Source organism: Dipodomys merriami, unplaced genomic scaffold, assembly GCF_024711535.1.
Source record: "Dipodomys merriami isolate MVZ:Mamm:240054 unplaced genomic scaffold, mDipMer1.0.p SCAF_35, whole genome shotgun sequence".
Lineage (NCBI taxonomy): Eukaryota > Metazoa > Chordata > Mammalia > Rodentia > Heteromyidae > Dipodomys > Dipodomys merriami.
Genome location: NW_027205048.1, coordinates 10,082,297 through 10,098,167, shown reverse-complemented (window position 1 = coordinate 10,098,167; position 15,871 = coordinate 10,082,297). Strand labels below are relative to the sequence as shown.

The 15,871-nt window shown below is 43.6% G+C and overlaps 2 long non-coding RNA genes across 2 annotated transcripts in view; one reads left to right on the top strand and one right to left on the bottom strand.

The window, feature by feature from the left end:
• Positions 1–1,350: 1,350 nt before the first annotated feature.
• Positions 1,351–13,982, bottom strand: LOC138803924 (uncharacterized). The gene is made up of 2 exons (XR_011365098.1): positions 13,636–13,982; positions 1,351–2,133 (listed from the first exon to the last, which is right to left on the bottom strand). It is a non-coding gene; the product is annotated as an uncharacterized lncRNA (long non-coding RNA).
• LOC138803922 (uncharacterized) overlaps positions 3,526–15,871 on the top strand; it is a 32,068-nt gene continuing 19,722 nt past the window's right edge. Inside the window, exon 1 of the long non-coding RNA XR_011365096.1 lies at positions 3,526–3,596. This is a non-coding gene — a long non-coding RNA (uncharacterized lncRNA). The remainder of the gene's footprint in view (positions 3,597–15,871) is intronic.

Here is a 15,871-nt window from a genome sequence, read left to right as displayed (position 1 = left end):
GTAGGGACTCGATAAATGCACAGTGAGTAAATGAAAAATTAGTTGTCTGAACTTTGAATCACTTCCAGAAGAAATAAGACTAATAGTTCATGCCAATAATAGTCCCACACTACTCTGACAAAACCAAGAGAGGCCAGGCACTGGTGGCTCATGCCTGTAATCCTAGCTGCTCAGGAGGTTGAGATATCAGGATTGCAGTTCTAAGCCAGTCTGGGCAGGAAAGCCCATGAGACTGTGTGTGTGTGTGTGTGTGTGTGTGTGTGTGTGTGTGTGTGTGTGTGTGTGTGTGTGTGTGTGTGTGTGTGTGTGTGTGTGTGTGTGTGTGTGTGTGTGTGTGTGTGTGTGTGTGTGTGTGTGCATTGTGGGACTTGAACTCTGGGCCTGGGCGCTGACTCTGAGCTCTTCATCTTAAGGCGCATGCCCTACCACTTGAGCCACAGCACCACTTCTGATTTTCTGAGTGGTTTATTGGAGATAAGAGTCTCACAGAGTTTCCTGCCTGGGCTGGCTTTGAACCTTGATCCTCAGATCTCAGCCTCTTGAGTAGCTAGGATTACAGGCCTAAGCCACTGGCGCTCCTGAGACTCTTATCTCCATGTAACCATGAGAAAACCAGAAGTGGTGTTGTGGCTCAAAGTGGTAAAGTCCTAGCCTTTAATGCAAAAGCTCAAGGACAATACCCAGGTCCTAGGGCCCCCCCCCCCCACAAAAAAGGTCAAAACAGGAAAATTGCCTTTGGTTTCACAATCAAATAAAGTACATTCTTCAGTCAAAAGGAAATTTACTTCAAGGTCAAACAATAGGAATTCCAGAAGTAGTAATAACAACCATCAGTGGTCATCCCAACAAAATTCACATAATTGGGGAGCAGAACTGTGTGTGTTGTGAAAGAAGTCAATAGACACTTATGACAAGAGGGCAAATAATTTGGGAAAAAATTTAAAAATATTTGTCTTTAGTACAGGACTTTGAGAGCCTTTTATTTATTTATTTATTTATTTATTTATTTATTTATTTATTTATTTATTTATTTATTTATTTATCTTGGGTCCAGTCATGGGGCCTGAACTCAGGGCCTGGGCTCTATCCCTCGGCTCGTCAGCTCAAGGTAAGGGCTCTTCCACTTGAGCCACAGCGCCACTTCTGGCTTTTTTTTTCTGCTTATGTGGTGCTGAGGAATTGAACCCAGGGCCCCATGCATGCAAAGCAAACGCTTTACTACTGAGCCACCTTCCCAGCCCTTGAGAGCCTTTTAATACATTACTGTGCAGTATAAATTGCCTAAATGGAGATAGAGCAAGAATTATTTCACAAATGTATTTGACTGCAGGGACCCTTCCACCCTCTTCCTTTTTCTTTTCCTGTTCTTCTTCCTCCTCCTCCTCCTCCTCTTCCTTTTCTTTTTTAGAGCACTAGAATTTGAACTCAGGAGCTGGCACTAGCAAGGCAGACTCTACTGTTGAGCCATGCCTCCAGCCCCTTTTTTGGTTGGTCATGGGGCTTGAACTCTGGGTTTAGGCGCTGTCCCTGTGCTCTTCAGCTTAAGCCCACAGAGCCACTTCCATTTTTCTGGTATTATTTTGGAGATAAGAGTCTTACAGACTTTTCTGCCCAGGCTGGCTTTGAACCGTGATCCTCAGATCTCAGCTTTCTGAGTAGCCAGGATTACAGGTGTGAGCCATTGGCGCCCAGCCTAACAAAGACTTTTGTATGGAAGGAAAGTCAGTGTGGGAGATGTTCCCTGTAAGGCAGCTCATGAGAGATTGTTGGGTAGAATGTCTGGGGAGAGCGTCAAGGGTGCCCAGCTGTCTTGCTGACCCCTTTCTCTGTTTCCATGTCCTGCAGGGCTGAATCTTGGCTGCAAAGGAACTTTTACCAGTCCCCGCTGAAGTGCTGAGCTCAGAGGAGGCTTCTGGGACTGAGGACTCCTATTTCTTTTATCTTCTGTCTTGGCCACCAAACCCCACCTGCTGATTCTATTCAGCAAGATCCAAGGACACATCAGTCCTTTAACCTATAAGGCAAGTAGGCATGTGACTCTTCAGCTTCAAAGGTGATGGGATGAATTCAGTTCAGTATCCTTTGTGGGCTGTCTTCATGAGGAGAGTGAGGAGTTAGGTTCTCAGAGGAAACCTGCAGTCAACAATAGCATCCTTTACTTTGGGCAATGCATTATTATTATTATTATTATTATTATTATTGTGCTGATACAGGGGCTTGAACTCAGGGCCTGAGCACAGTCCCTTATTAGCTTTTTTGCTCAAGGCTGGCACTCTGCCACTTGAGACACACCTTCACTTCCAACTTTTTGGTGATTACTTACAGATAAGAATCTTTGTGAGGGCTGGGAAGGTGGCTCAGTGGTAGAGCGCTTGCCTTGCATGCCTGAGGCCCTGGGTTCGATTCCTCAGTACCACATAAGCAAAAAGAAAAAAGCCGGAAGTGGCGCTGTGGCTCAAGTGGTAGAGGGCTAGCCTTGAGCTAAAGAGCTGAGGGACAGTGCCCAGGCCCAGAGTTCAGGCCCCACGACCGGACCAACCCCTCACCCCCCCAAAAAAAGAATCTTTGTGATTTATCCCTCTAGGCTGGCTTCAAATTATGATCCTCAGATCTCATCTTCCTGAGTAGGATTGTAGGCATGAGCCACTGGCATCCAGCTATAGTTATTGTTCTTAAATTTTTTTTTTTTTTTTTTTTGGTCTGCCGTAGGGCTTGAACTCTGGGCCTGGGTGCTGTCCCTCAGCTCTTCAGCTCAAGGAAAGTGCTCTACCACTTGAGCTACAGCTCCACTTCCAGTTTTCTGGTGGTTTATTGGAGATAAGAGTTTCATGGACTTTCTTGTCCAGGCTGGCTTTGAACCTCGATCCTCAGATCTCAGCTTCCTGAGTAGCTAGGATTACAGGCGTGAGCCACCAGCGCCTGGCTTGTTGTTAAATTTTATAGTTTATACATGGCCAGTTTTCCAAAGAAAAGAACCATGACCAATTTAACTCCCATTATTAACTCTATAGACAAGTGCTTTCTATCTACCAGTTCGGAGTCATGTCTTAAGTTATTATTGTTATTATTATTAAGACAGAGTAGCCCAGTCTGGCCTTGAATTCACAGTCCTTCTGCCTCAGATATTCCACCATGTCCACTTTACATTTAATATTATACTCTACTTTTTCACCATGTATTTTGCATGCCTTTGACAACTTTTCACCAAAAATTGGATGATGACCTATTCTATCATATGGCTGTAATTATATCTCTCATAATTTACTTAGTCATTCCTTTAATGGATGCTTAAATTGCTAACGATTTTTCATTACTAACAGTAAAGAACATTTCTTGGCCTTTGACCTCAATTTGTATTATTTCCTCAGATTTGGTTCCTAGAAGCAAGTGAACTATTTAATTTGAGCCCAAATGCTAGAGTGTCTTGGTATACAATGCCAAATGGATTATATTCTTAAAAGCAGCCTCCTTCCTTCTCAGATTGGAAGTTACCCCATCTGCCTTTGCTTTGCAGCTGGTGGTGAAGGAATCACGTGCTGGACTCTTCTTGTGCTTCTTAGCTCCCTGCCACCGCTGAGGTCATGTGTTGCTGAGAGGTGAGACATGGCCCTGTAGGCTACCGACAAGGGATCCTCCTCTTGCTGGGTTCCCTACATGTGCCAAGGAAGTCTTAGCTGGTACCCTGAGCCTCTGGTGCTAGCGATGCTGCTCACCTTGTCAGGAGCATTTCCACACACTCAGTAGTGCTCTGCTTCTCTCTGTCCTGGCTGCTTCCTTAAAGAGGATGATCAGAAAAGAGGCAAAAGCCACCACTCAAGTCCTGCTTAGCCATTCTGGAGAGGTAATATCATGGCTATCGTGTGTGTGTGTGTGTGTGTGTGTGTGTGTGTGTGTATGTGTGTGTGCGTGTGTATGTTTGTGTGTGTGTTGGTACAGAGCTTGAACTCAGGGCTGGGTGCTTTCCCTTAGCTTTTACACTCAAAGCTAGCACTCTGCCACTTGAGCTACCACTCCACTTCCTGTTTTGGGTTGTTAATTGGAGATAAGAGTCTCGCAGACTTTCTTGCTCAAGTTGGCTTCAACTTAGATCCTTAGATTTCAGCCTTCTGATTTTATAATGTATGTGCTTATAACTATCAACTTTCATTTTAGCAATGTCTTTACTGTACTCCAAAAGGTTCTGGTAAATTGTGTGTTCTTTTTTATTTGATTCTAGTAATTTAAAAAAAAATCTCCTTTTCATTTTTCAATGACCCACTGATTATTCGAAGGTGTCCAATCTCCCTGGGCTTGGATATTTTCTGTTTTTCTTACTGTTGATTTCTAATTTTATTCCATTGTAGTCTGATAAAATTTAGGGAGTAATTTCAGTTTTTCTTGTATTGGTGAAGACTTGCATTTTGATCTATGTTGGAAAGAGTTCCATGGGTTGCTGAGAAGAACATATATATATCGATGACTGTTAGGCGGGGAATGTTCTGTAGATATCTGTTAAACCCATTTACTCCATGATGACATTTAACTCAACATGAAAAGCTCTTCATTTTCTTAGCCAGCCTTTGATTTCTTTCATCAGCATTTTGTAGTTTTTGCTTGGTAACTGAAATTATGTTTGCATCTAAGTACTTTATTTTTTTCCTGAGCAATTTTAAATGGAGTTTGTGTTTTTGGTTTCCATATTGATATGCTCATTGCTAATATGTAAAACTACACTTGATTTTTATTATGCATATATGATGCAACCTTGCTAAAGTCATATTATTTCTAGGGATTTTCATAAATTTGTTGGGAATATACATAGTTGCATCATCTGTAAATAGAAGCAGTTCTATTTCTTTTTATCTCTATGCCTTGTATTTTTCTTGTCTTATTGCACTATGTTAAATAAGAATTGTGAGATTATTGCTTTATTACTAGTCTTTAGAATTCCATTTTTATTTAGCTTTAGTGTTGAGTATATCTGTTTATTTTTTTAATTGCTAATGTAGGTATTACATTTTTTAAACATATAACTGTCTTTTGGTGTTTTCATATCACCAGTTTGAGGTATAGAAACCTTACTTCCTGTATATACTTTTATACTTTCTCACTTATAATTACCCCAAGTATCATATTGAACCATTTTGACTTTTTTGTGTGTGCTAAGTTTGAGTTCAGAGCCTCAGGCTTGGCTTTTCTGTTCAAATCTTATGTTCTACCACTTGAGTCACAGCTCCAATTATGGATTTTTTGTTGGTTAATTGGAGATAAGAGTTTCACAGAGTTTTCTGACTGGGCTGGTTTTGAACTGTGATGCTCTCAGTTACAGGTATGAACCACCAGTGCTTGGCTAGGCTCTGCCTCTTCAAGCTCCACCATCCCAGACAGCAGCATGGCCTGGGGACCAAGCCCTTCACACATGGACCTTTGAGGAATGCTTAACTAGAGCTTATCCCTCCTTTATCAGCTAACTTGAGTAGAGACCTTACTTGAAGCCATCTCTATAAGCCATAAATTAGAGGTGGACTAATTAACTGATGGTCGGGCAAAGGTCCCAGACCCCTGATTCTCCTCCCTTGATCCCTGGTCTCCCCTGTTTGATGGTGACAGTTCTTCCTCCCCTTAGCTTGTGAGGAAATGGGATGCAGCCAAGGTGATCACTTACCTGGGGTGACAGCGCCTAAACATGAAAAATGTGGTGGGGAAAGCGAAGGGACAGTGATCACAAAGCCTTTTTCTTTCGGCCTAAATCATGATGTTTTGGGCATCAGCTAGAGTCCTCCAAGTTATTTATAACTGTCCATCCCTGTTAGGGGATATATGTTTTATCTAAAAATAGATCATCTTTCCTAATCAGATGATAAATGTGGGTGTCCTCCATGGGACCACCTCGTTAACAGAAGCTCGGGTGAGTAATGGCACTGTGACCAGCCCGCACTGGATCAGAGGCTCCATGCTTGGGCACAAGGGCACTTGGTCCTGGTGGAAGACCCTCTGCATTACCTGAGGCCAGCCCTCAGGAGCCACATTTTTTAGGATGGCATTCAAGGTACCTCTTGTGCCTAGCACCTAATTATTGCATATATTAAGGATTATGATGTGTCTCCTTGAAGTTTATGCAGTAAAGAGCTAGCATCTGGCTCTCTAGCCTTTCTTGAGGGATCCCATGGGGCATCTGGGTTTCAGGCTAGTGAGTGCTCAATATATGTCCTCTTGCCATATGAGGAAGTTTACAGTGTTGGAGCCAACAGGAACTACATATAGCTTCTCAATCCCAGCTTCTCATTAATAACATCTGGAAAAGTAGAGCTGAGCCTAAGAGCCTGGGTAGGTGGGTAGTCAGGTAGCATCTTTGCCTCTTGCTTATCTCTACCCTCCCTCTAGTCTCTCAGATACTTGGAGGTGGATAGTGGATGGATATTAAAAAGCAACTGGCTAACTGGGGATTAGTGGTACACGCCTATAATCCTAGCTGCTCAGGAGGCTGAGATCTGAGGATCAAAGTTCAAAGCTAGCCTTGGCAGCAAAGTCTTTGAGACTCTTAATCTCCACTTAACTACCAAAAAACCAGAACTTGAGCTGTGCCTCTAATGGTAGAGCACTAGCCTGTGCGTGAGGTCTAAGTTCAAGTTTGTTTATAGGCAGATAGGCAGGCAGGCAGGTAGACAGACACACAGACACAGACACAGACAGACAGACACATACACATGCACACACACACAATCAGCTCTCTGCCAGGCTCCCATCACTGTCAGCTTTCCCCATGTTCCTGCTGGGTTAGTACTCATGCTGTCTTGCTCTATTTTGAGTGAACCATGTGGCCCTGCGGTAAGTTGAGTGAGTCAATAAAAAGCCTATGCTTTTCAATGTAAGTGATCTTATGAATGAAATCCAGAGCAGAGATACAATTATTTCCTGTGAAGACAGAGACTAATTAAAGCCAAGGTTGCAGCGTGCACATATGTGGAGAGAGCCGGGGGTGTGGGCTACACGGAGACTCATCACTCATTCCCACTGAAGGGTGAGAGGGGGACGTCTCCATCCTGCTTCTAGTGACCAGAGGTGTTCTTCAAATCATTAACTGGGTGAAGGGTGATACTGACCCCGAGGGACATTTCAGACGGCGTAAATTGATTATGAATTGCTGCACACCAGCTGTCTTTCTCTAATTCCCAGGCCTTTGTGGGCCAGAGAGAGGAAACTCAGTCCACACGCTGCCCTCAGAGGGCAGATTGAGGTTAAGTAGCCAAAGCTGGCCGTGTCACATTTTGGTGATCGTAGACCAGGTCATGTGCTTGACTGAGTCTGGCCATCTCTGTCTGGCCTTAATGTTTTGTCCAGAATGAGGGTGACCACTTGGGAGACATGCCAACCATCCAAGGTCTCTTGGGCCGAGAGAGTCCCGTGTCCTGGAAGTCCTTCCTTGAGATAGGAGAAGTCCTGGGTTTTAAGGATGGACATAGAAGTTTGAGGAAAAAGTACAAAACCCCAGGAGACAGTCTCAAATTAGGGCTATGTGCAGCCCTATCTGACGATGCTGGGAACCATGATGGCTTTTTTCTTTTTTTTTTGTCGGTTGTGGGGCTTGAACTCTAGGCCCGAGTGCTCTTCAGCTCAAGGCTAGTGCTCTACCACTCTGAGCCACAGTGCTACTTATTGGGGATAAGAGTATCACAGACTTCACTCCTCGGGCTGGCTTTGAACCACAATCCTCAGATCTCAGCCTCCTGAATAGCTAGCATTACAGGTGTGAGCCACCGGCACCCAGCTGCGATGGCTTTTTGAAGGCATCTCTGCCCGCTTTCCCCCTGAATCTGGCCCGTGGTGAATGGAGACAGAACATGGCTGGTGGAGTTAGAGGAGTCTGAATGTATTTGTCCTGTGGTCAGTTAAGGTATCTGCTTCTCCCTCTACACTGTACAGATACAAGGAGCCCCTCAGAGATCTGCGAGGAGCATCAAATCAGACAGTGTGTGATGGGAAGCCAGAGAACTCCTTTCAGAGTGTTACCATGTTAACTACTCCTAGCAGAACATGATGGTGCTTCTGGCTGTGGTGTGAGGGAACATAAATGCTCTCACAGCTGCACACAGAGCAGCTTTTCTAGGAGCACTCACTCTTCTGAGAACATACAAGGGTGGCAGGGTCGTCTCTTGCATATGGCAGAGATTTGAGATGGCTGTCTTTGTCCCTGCTTTCTGGTAGTCCTAAAATTTAGTCATCTGTGCAGGGACTTGGGAATGGATGTGAGAAGTGGGAAGGAGACCAGTCAGGGCCCTCCAAAACTTAAGTTTAGAAACATGACAGAGTCAGCTGCCTTTCCCTATAGGAAAGGGAGCCTACAAGAGCTGATCCCCAAATGTTTGGGAATGTCTTCGCAGCCACACCCCATCAGTGAGACAGCCAACTGGTCTGGGGACCCTAGGAGCCTCAGCGAACACATGCAGTTCCTCTGCCCCTCTGTCCTTCACCGTCCCTTGGGTGCCCTCCTCTGGCCTTCTTCGGAGTGGGGCTGGCCAGGTCTTTGTGACCATTCTATACATTTGCGTGCACTTTTATTCTCATTCAAGTATTATTGCGGCTGGGTGCTGGTGGCTCACAACTGTAACCCTAGTTATTCAGGAGGCTGAAATCTGAGGGTCTTGGTTCCAAGCCAGCCCAGGCAGACTCTTATCTCCAATTAACCCCCTGAAAACCAGAAGTGGAGCAGTGGTTCAAAGTGATAGAGCACCAGCCTTGATTAAAAAAAAAAAAAAAAAAAAGCTCAGGGACACTGCCCAGATCCTGAGTTCAAGCCCTAGGACCAGGACCGGGTCAATAATAATAAAAAAGAGCATATTCATCCATCTCCAAAGTTGGCAATCTATTGTTCATGTCCCTTTTTCTTCCCTTCCTACAAAGTCCCCAAACAGTAATTTTTCTGTCCAAACTGTTACATTTTTACAAGAATTTTAAGTGAGTGGGATTATCTAGCATTTACCCACTTGTGTAAGACTGTGTACTGTTTTAGTGAGTTTGAGTATATTTTGGGATTGTGTGCATGCATAGATTGTTCCCTTTGTTTTTGGTAGTGGTGGGGTTTGAACTCAGGGCCTTGCAGTTGATGAGCAAGTGCCCTATCACTTGTTGAATTTTATGGTATGGCTACAGCACAATTTGTTTATCCATCCACATGTTGGTGGACATTAGGTTGATTCCAGTTTGGGGGCTTTTAACCTAAAGCAGCTATGAACATTTGTGCAAGGGTCTTTATGTATGTATGGTTTCAGTTCTCTAGGGAGACTGGAGTGGATGGTTAGATTGCGTAGTAAATGTGTGTTTAACATTTTAAAAACTATCTGTAAGTGCTAAGCTCTGACTATAGTCTGTAGCATTGGAAAGTAAGAAGGAAGGGAGGGAGGAAGGAAAGAAAGAGAAAGGAAGGAAGGAAGGAAAGGGAAAGGAGAAAGAAACAAAGGAAGGGAGGAAAAGAGGGAGGGAAGGAAGAAGAAGAAGAAAAAGAGAGAAGAAGAAGAGAGAAGAGACTTCAGTTGAATTTAGCACCAACTTAAAAAAAATTCCCTTAAAGTGTTCCCTGGCCTGTGCTGAGATCAGTCAACAGTGTTCCAGAAGGCATGAGAGAATGAGAAGGAATGGGAGAATGCCTTGCCAAGTAGGCATGAGGCCCTGGGTTCAATCCCTGATATGCTAGCAAAAGAAGGAATTCCAGAATCTTCTGCCAGCATGGTTAAAGCAGTAATCAATAGGAATACCTGGTCCCAGTGGACTTAAGAGGTAGGCACTTGAGTATTTCATTAGTGCATACTAGCTGTTTTCTTAGACCAGTGACTTTCTTTTTCTTTTTTTTTTTTTTTTGTCGGTTGTGGGGCTTGAACTCTGGGCCTGGGCGCTGTCTCTCAGCTCTTCAGCTCAAGGTGAGCGCTCTACCACTTGAAATACAGCGCCACTTCCGGTTTTCTGGTGGTTTATTGGAGATAGGAGTCTCACGGTCTCTTTTGCCCGGGCTGGCTTTGAACCGCGATCCTCAGATCTCAGCCTCCTGAGTAGCTAGGATTACAGGCGTGAGCCACCAGTGCCCGGCTTAGACCAGTGACTTTCAAACTCCAGTGTGGGATCAGGATCACCCAGAGGGCTTTCTGGGTCTCAGCCCCATAGTAGTTCTGGTTCAATAGATCAGGGTAGAAACTAAAAAAGAAAAACAAAGCAACCCCCCCCCCCCCCCAAACCTATCAAGATGTTTTCCAAAGACTTTTCAACTACTAGTGTGTGTTCTATGTTTCTTTACATCCTATACTATACTTTTTTTTTTTTTTTTTTTGGGTCCTGTCCTGGGGCCTGAACTCTGGGCCTGGGTGCTGTCCCTCAGCTCTTCAGCTCAAGGCTAGCGCTCTACCACTTGAGCCACAGTGCCACTTCTGGCTTTTTTCTTTTTGCTTATGTGGTGCTGAGGAATCAAACCCAGGGCCTCATGCATGCAAGGCAAGTGCTCTACCACTGAGCCACCTTCCCAGCCCCATCCTATACTTTGTAAGTTCAGCCTTTTTATATTAAACATTCTAATATGTGTATAGTGATATCTCATTGCAGTTTTTAATTCCCAAATGATTTGGATATGAGTTGAGTGTGTCCCCTAAGGACTCGTGTATTGAAATTTAATCCCCATTTTGAAGCAAGAAGAAAATGGAAACCTAATCTAACTATGGTGTTTAGAGGCGGCTTTTTGGGAGCCTATTAGAAGCAGATAATCATTTGGAGCTTTCTAAGATGGAGTTAAAAGAGGGGGAGAGACTGTAAAACATACTCCCGTGTTTGCTGTGTCTTTCTATGTGATGCCCTAAGGCCATGCTGGTACTCTGTCAGTCAAGAAGCCCTTACCAGATGCAAGCCCTTAGCCTTAAACCAGGACCATAGCCTGTTAACACCTCTTTGAAACAGAAGATCAAAATTGGAGAAAGTTACAGTAACCAAGATGGTAACAGTATCATAAAAATAAAAAATACACAAATAGACCAGAAAATAACATAATAGAACAGAATAGAAAAGTAGACCTACACCCATATGGTCAACTGGGTTTTGGCAAAATGAAAAGATGAGGTAACTTTATAAACTTTCCCAGACTCAGGTGTTTTGTTTCAGTAACACAAAACTGGAATGGCATAGCTAATGACAGTGATGTTGACATTTTCCCCATGTGTTTATCTCCCCCAATCTGTCTTCTTTGGTGAAATGTGTGCCAGAATATTTTGATCAGTTTAAACTAATAATTTGAGTGGGATACTGATGGCTTAATCGTATAATCTCGTTCAAAGCTAGCTTAGGCAGGAAAGTCCATGGGACTCATTTCCACTTAACTAGTATGAAATGGAGGTGTAACTCAAGTGGTAGAGCCCTAGCCTTGAGCAAAGAAAGCTAAGGGGCAATCTCCAGTCCTGAGTTCAAGCCCCAGTACTATTACTCATACAATAATAAAATGAAGGAGGAGGAGAGGGAAAAAGAGAAGGAGGAGGAAGAAAAAGAGGAGAAGGAGAAGGATGAAGAGGAGGAGGAAAAGAATAGTTTAGTTGTTCTTACCATTGAGTTTTGAGACTTCTTCATAGAACCAGTACAGAGGACCTTTATGGAATATATGTTTTGTAAATGTTTTCTCCCTGTCTGTGGCTTGTCTTTTCATTCTCTTGAGAGACTCTTTTGAAAGGCAGGATTTAGTTTTGATGAAGTATGCTTATTATTTTTTTCCTCTTACTAATTTTGGTTTTGGTGTCATACTCTGGAGTCACCACTATGATTCACAGAAGTCTGTGGTAGGTGAGCGCTATACTACTTTGTGGCATAGCTCCCTTCTGGTTTTCTGGTGGTTAATTGGAGATAAGAGTCTCACGGACTTCCTTGCCTGGGCTGGCTTTGAACCATAATCCTTAGATCTCAGCCTCAATATAGGTGTGAGCCATCTGTGCCCAGCCTTTTTGCCTTTTTTTAAGTTTGTTTTTCAGATTAAAATATCACTCTAACTTTGATTAGGTTGGCTTTAAGCCACAGTTCTCCTACCCTCCTACCTCTGCCTCCTGAGTGGCTGAAACTACAGGAAAGCACCATTTGTTTAGCATGTTATTGAGGCAGAGTTTTGCTAACCCTTTACTGGGCTGGTCTTGGACTTTGATTCTCCTGTCTCTGTCTTACAAACTGGGATTACAGCATGCTCCAGCATACCTGGCTCTATAGTGTTTTTTTGATATAAACTTTTGTTTAGAATTTTGATATTTGTTTCTATGAGGGAGATATATATATATATATATATATATATATACATATATGCATATATGTATATGTGTCTCAAATGTGTTAGGTTTATATCAGGGTAATACTGGCCTCAGAGAAGTTGGGAGGTGGCTACTTTTCAAGCATATGAAATATAGTTAGTTCTAGATAAATTAAAGTAGATGATTTTTCTCTTTAAACTGGGATAGTTTTCTGCTTTTCTGGATGTGTATTTTCTGTTAGATTCCAGATGTTTGAATTTTACCATTTAGGTGTTAGATTTTTTTTTTTTTTTTTTTTTTTTTGCCAGACCTGGGGCTTGAACTCAAGGCTTGGGCACTGTCTCTAAGCTAGCTTAAGGCTAGCATTCTACCACAGTGGCACTTCTGTTTTTTGTTTGTTTGTTTGTTTATGTGGTACTGAGGAATCAAACCCAGGGCTTCATGCATGCTAGGCAACCATTAAGCTACATTCCCAGCCCAGGTGTTAGATTTTATAAATGTTGTTGAGCATTGTTCTGGGGTATGGTCACCTTATTTAGAAACAGCTGATCCTTTAAGGCCTTGCTTTTATGACTCATTGGGCCTGTTCTCACTACTGAAGCCTGACCCCACCCCATGAGGGGACACAGCTCTTTCCCAGGCCTGTGTGAGCATGGTGGAGTGTAATCTTTCTGAATGGGGCCATTCCCTGGTCTTGGGGTGTGTCCATACATGCACGTGCTGATCAGGATTGCGGTCTTTGGAGCTTTTCCTCTGTGAGCTGTCTCCTCTGGGGAACAAACCCCCCCCACACACTTTTTTTTTTTTTGGTAGTGGGGCTTGAACTCTGGGCCTGGGTGCTGTCCCTCAGCTCTTCAGCTCAAGGCTACCACTTGAGCCACCGCGCCAATGCTGGTTTTCTGGTGGTTCACACTCTGCTGCGGTCTGGAGACTGGCAAGGCAGCTCTGGGAATAATTGTCTATTTCGTCTGTTTCCTGACTCTCTGGGGTTCCTGTCTTTCACTGCCCAGTGTTCAGTCTCTTGGTCCAAATATTTTTTTTTGTCATTTTTTGTTTTCAGTAGTTCCAGGCAAGAAGATATTATGTGATCAGATTCTACTTACAGGCTGCTTTAAACTCCCTGTGTGATTATTGCCGGAATGGGAACAGCTCACTATCTTCTTTCCCTTATCTAATCTGCTTTCCTACTATGCTTTTCTCTGAATTCTGTGACTTAATACGTTCCAATTTTACTCACTAATCTGGACTGGCTTTCATCTTTTAATGCAATAGAGTTCTTTTCTAACCAACAATACACACACACACACACACACACACACACACACACATACACACACACACACACACACACACACACACACACACACACACACTGCATTATTTTTCCACCTCCACTCACCCCCAAGGATGGAGAAGTTCTGTTCTGAATCTCTTGCTCTCTCCGTCTCCCCTCTCAGGTTGTCATTGGCTGTTTCTCCCCTTCAAGATCGTCTATATCTTCATTCCAGTGTGATCTCTTCCTCCTCTTTTTCCATGCAGGTCCCCTGGACCAAATCTCTCTCATCTTTGCTTTGTTATGGCATTTTCCTCTCCAAGCTGTGCATGATGTGGCAGCATTTCTATACAGCACAGTTCTGGTAATGGCGCACCTCATACAACATCAGTTTGGTTTCTTCCTCCGTAAAGTCTGCTCCATCTACTAATTGGGGGTAGTTCCTTCTCTCTGCCCTCAGGAGGCATGCGCTTTCTCCCCTCCTCACTGTCCTTACCACTTTCTTCTGGTAATTAGCTCTGAATATTATCTCCTTCCTAGCTCAGATTACACCAGGGGCAGAGCATCGCACAGAGCCTTGCCCATATTAGGTGTTCAGGAGATGTCCATCTGCTGGCTGTTCGGTGTTGAGTATGTGTTCCCTAAACAGAAGCAGACTCTTTTTTTCCACGATTTGCTGGGAAGCTGTTTATTCCAACACGAGGACTTTCAACTCTTCCCTATCAGAGAGTCTTGAGGTGGGTGGTCTAGTCTTGAGGTGGGTGGGCTCCTCGGGAACAACCCCACCTAGGGGTTGAATACAGTGATAGGTTGTAAATCCAAGATGTAGAAGAAAAAAACAGATAAGGGGAGATTGGAGAGTTTGCATATCAGACAAATAATCCGCTTGCAATCTCTCTCTCTTCACACACACACACACACACACACACACACACACAATTAATTAGTTAATTAATTTTATACATCAGTACAGGAGCTTGACCTCAGGCCCTTGGCACTGTTCCTTAGCTTTTGTGCCCCTGGATGGTGCTCTACCACTTGAGCCACAGCTCTACTTTTGGATTTTGGTGATTAATTAGAGATAAGAATCTCGCAGCATTTTCTGCCTGGACTAGCTTAGAACCTCAGTCCTCATATCTCAGTCATTTGAGATATGAGGATCACAGGCGTGAACTATTGGCACCTGGCTGATACGCGTTTTAAGTGATTCATGTTTCTCTAATATTAATTAGTGCTCTTAACTACAGAGAAACAAAATCCACTGTGGCTTAAGTAAGGTGTGATTAATTAGGAAATCTAGCTAGCCCACAAATTGTTGGGATGGCTAAAGAAATAGACTTGAGGCTACCCTCCACTAGGGACCCAAAAAAGGAGAACTTCCAGGATCAAGGATGGTATAGCTTCTCCATGTCAGAAAGGTCCCAAGTGAAGAGAGCACTGGTACCAGAGAGCACTGGACTGGGAGTCAGCTGACCTCAGTTGATGACCTATCTAGCATCACTGTCTTTGTCAAGTGATTAGGTTTCATTCAGTGTTCTTGAATATTCCATGATGCTCTGACTTTGCTCATGATAACAGATACGGGGAAGGGTATCAGTGAAGTCAATGGAAGAGGCATTTGTTTCTGCTTTTTGTTTGTGTGTGCTGCTGGGGCTTAAACTCAGGGCCTCAACTCTCGTGTGGATATTTTGCTCAAGGCTGGCATTTTACCATTTAAGCCACTCCTCCACTTCTGGCTTTTTGTAGGTTAATTAGAGATAGTAATCTTAGCAACTTTTCTGCCTGGGCTGTCTTTGAACTGTGATCCTCAGATCTCAGCCTCCTGACTAGAGAGGATTATAGGGGTAAGACACCAGCGCCCAGTTTTCTTTCTTATGTAGCTCTAGAAGCTACATTGTATACTTGTATGTAAATTTACCTAAGGGGAAGTGGTTCTTCTTTTACAAATATAAACTCATTAGGGTCTTGGGAAAGCCAGGAAAACTCCTTTCAGCCCCTGCTGCTTCTTACTGCAAAGCAGTTCTGGTTTGGGGGACTCAGAATATCTTGTGCCTTTAAGCTGGATAAAATATGTAAAGAAAAGAAGACTTAGGGGCATGGTGGAACACGTGCCTAGAATGATCTCATGGCAGAAATTTAATTTTGTTTCTAGTTATTTGGGGTTAGAGATAGGATTATATCTCTCAGGCAGAGAAAGTCATTAATCAAGAAAGGGACCTCTTAATCCTTCTCCCAGTTTTAATGAGACACTGTGAAATGTTTTGCACTGGTGAATGGCAAGTATCAGCTGGGTGTGATTAGCAGGCTCATGTGGTGGGTTGGCTGTGGTACTATGCACCCAGTTATGCACCAGCCTAAGCCT